Source organism: Danio rerio, chromosome 3 (genome assembly GCF_052040795.2).
Source record: "Danio rerio strain M-AB ecotype USA chromosome 3, GRCz13ab, whole genome shotgun sequence".
Taxonomy (NCBI): Eukaryota; Metazoa; Chordata; class Actinopteri; order Cypriniformes; family Danionidae; genus Danio; species Danio rerio.
Genome location: NC_141023.1, coordinates 26,001,700 through 26,005,000, shown reverse-complemented (window position 1 = coordinate 26,005,000; position 3,301 = coordinate 26,001,700). Strand labels below are relative to the sequence as shown.

At 39.5% G+C, this 3,301-nt stretch overlaps 1 long non-coding RNA gene across 1 annotated transcript in view; it reads left to right on the top strand.

Annotated features, from left to right (window-relative positions):
- The window catches only part of LOC147845636 (uncharacterized), a 6,065-nt gene extending 3,306 nt beyond the window's left edge, over window positions 1–2,759 (top strand). The window contains exon 2 of the long non-coding RNA XR_015480845.1: window positions 1–2,759. This exon is cut by the window's left edge and continues 36 nt beyond it. This is a non-coding gene — a long non-coding RNA (uncharacterized LOC147845636).
- The last annotated feature ends 542 nt before the right edge of the window (window positions 2,760–3,301 follow it).

Sequence of the window (3,301 nt, the reverse complement as noted above, 5' to 3'; positions counted from 1 at the left end):
TGGATCTGAAGTGGTCCAGACCCTCTGCTGGGCTCCTTCAATGGACAGAGCTCTGGGAAAGCTGGCATGGCCGGTGGAGCCAACAGAGCCTTGAATCACAACTTTCTCTATTAAATGGTAATTCAGAAACAATAGGGAGGCATTGCTCTTTAATGTGGTCCAGATGATAGCAGCATCTCCCCTGCTGGGCCATTCTGTCCTTTGGCTGGATATAATTCAATGATCTGATCAGTACAATAACAATGATGTGTTTTGCCATTCTGTGGGGGCCATTTTTTTTTGAGAACCCCTCCTCCGCTCTCTCATTCACACTCTACGTTTTGTCTCTCCTGCATAATAAAGGCATTAACATCTGTTAAGCAGGTCGAGTGGTTGAGGATAAAGAGAAGGAATGAATATGCATGTGTCAGGGGAAAAAACTGTTGACAAGAGTTAGAGAGCCCAAATACTGTAAGTAGGTGAGTATAATAAAGATTATCAGTTGAACCTGAGATGATAGGATAATAACCAATATTTTTTCTTTACCAGGTTAGATAAGAGTCCGCACAGACCACTAGCTGAGACTGGTATTTTGACAAAAAAATTTCAACAAACTCTATACAATTCTGGTCCATTTAATAGGTACATCTTTTTAGTATCGGTTTGGACCCCCTTTTGCCTTCAGAACCACCACAAGGCACTGGAAATATTCCAGTATGGAGATTTTGGTCCATATTGACATGATAGCATCACGCAGTTGCTGCAGATTTGTCAGCTGCACATCCATGATATGAATCTCCTGTTCCACCACATCCCAAAGGTGCTCTATTGTGTTGAGATATGGTGACTGTGGCGGCCATTTGAGTACAGTGAACTCATGGTCATATTCAAGAAACCAGTCTGAGATGATTCGCGCTTTATGACATGGTACATTATCCTGCTGGAAGTAGCCATCAGCAGATGGGTACACTGTCGTCATAAAGAAATGGACATATTTAGTAATGCTCAATTGGTACTAATGGGCCCAAAGTGTGCTAAGAAAATATCCCTACACCATTACACCTCCACCAGCAGCCTGAACCATTCATACAAGGGAGGATGGATCCATGCTTTCATGTTGTTGATGCCAAATTCTGACCCTACATCTAAATGTCGCAGCAGAAATGGAAAATCATCAGACCAGGCAATGTTTTTCTATCTTCTATTGTCCAATTTTGGGGAGCCTGTGCGAATTGTAGCCTCAGTTTTCTGTTCTTAGCTGACAGGAAGTGCAGGAGGTGGTCTTCTGCAGCTGTAGCCCATCTGCCTCAAGGTTGAACATGTTGCGCGTTTAGAGGTGCTCTTCATATGCATATCTTGGTTGTAACGAGTGGTTATTTGATTTACTGTAAAATTTCTATCAGCTCGAACCAGTGTGGCCATTCTGCTCTAGCCTCTGGCATCAACAAGGCATTTGCGCCCACAGAACTTCTGCTCACTGGATATTTCCTTTCTTTTGGACCAATCTCTGTAGACCCTAGAGTGCGTGAAAATCCCAGTAGATCAGCAGCTTCTGAAATACTTAGTCCAGGCCGTCTGGCACCAACAACCATGTCACATTCAAAGTCACTTAAATCCCCTTTTTTCCCATTTCTGATGCTCAGTTTGAACTGCAGCACAACGTCTTGACCATGTGTACATGCCTAAATGCACTGTTGCTGATGAGTTGCTGCTATGTGATTGGCTGATTAGGAATTTGCATCAACGAGCAGTTAATTAGGTGTACCTAAAAAAGAGTATAGTGTAATACAAAGTACCCGAAGCCTGGATAATTACATTACACCCAATCATTTTACTCTTTAGAAATGGGACTTTTAATGACCACAAAGTGCTAAGTCCTTGGTTTGACATGTCATCTGAGGATGTCCCTATCACTGTGGTGGTGCATTAGGACCCACACGGACCACACTTTATAAGCACCTCTTACTTACGCTATTAAGATAATTTGCAGTAGCAAGTAGTTTTTTCTCCCATAATATCTTTTAAAAAGAGATTAACCAGGCTCAAACCCTGTTTAACTCCGGTGGGCAACTAGTCTTGGGCTACAGGGGGATTTGGCTGTGATAAAACTAATTTGAAATATTAAAAGGGAGTTATCGTGCCCTTATTACAGTCATTTTGATCTTTTTAAAAATTGTAACTTCAATATAAAAGCTATATAATTATATTAGTCTTACTTTTCTTAAATCTGTGAGATTTATTCTAACATTGTTATTTTATTAAAATGACAAAACAAACGAGTTCTGATGGTTTCTACCTTGAAAGGCCCAAACCATTAATAGCACCGTCAGAAATCTCTTTGTTATTGATGAATATCAATTGATATAGACATATGTTTATATTTAATATATGTTTATCTGTATATTGATAAGAAAACAGAGGCAGTACCTATTGCTGTCTGTGTGATTAATATGAATAGTTAGTATAGCTTAGTAAAATTTCACTTATGCTAATATGTTAGATCGTCAGCAGTCATGAGCAGGACTTGTGATATCACAGTAGGGGGAGTTTAGAGCAGCTTATTTTAGCTGCTTTAATTATATAAAAAGGAGCATGTGGATTTTAAAAGAATCCAAAACACTGCTGATATTATGTAACTTGTTATTATTGAGGTGAAATAATTCATATGGATTTTGATATTAAAATTTATTCTTTGGGTTAGACTCGGTTATGACCTGTTGGGACAATACTGGTTTAATTGGAATACCAGAGCATTAAATGTTCTATTGCAACCAATAAAATATGAATGTGCAGGTCCTGCGTGTCACAGGTTATGATGGAGATGTTGAGAATGAGGATCTGGACTATCAATAGGTCAATGTTCTAACCCTTGCAATGTCAGTTCAAGGACTGCAAATTATTGCCTAATTACCACTGGGCCCTTGACCTCCAGTTGCTCTGGGGAAATGATCCTCTTTGTAAGTAAACTGAAACTTAAAATTGCTTCTAGATTGGGTATGAAATAATTTAACCACTTTGAGCTATACCCATCTTGTGATGTTGGTATTGTTTATTTTGAATCCTTTGTCTGTCCTTGGTTTTGTGTATAACTTCACCTCTGCACTTTCCCTATCCGTTTGTCTGTCTTTATGTCTCTAAGGATGCTTTGTTTCACCCAGGTACTTTCGCCTATAATGGAATGCTGTTCTTGTCTTTAGCCTAATGCACCATTTAAACTGAAAAAAAAAACTAGCCGAGACACATTCTCACAAAAACAGCATCAGGTCTTACTAGGACAATGGCTCGATACCTCAGCCCTGAAAGGAGCCTTAAACTGTGGGAG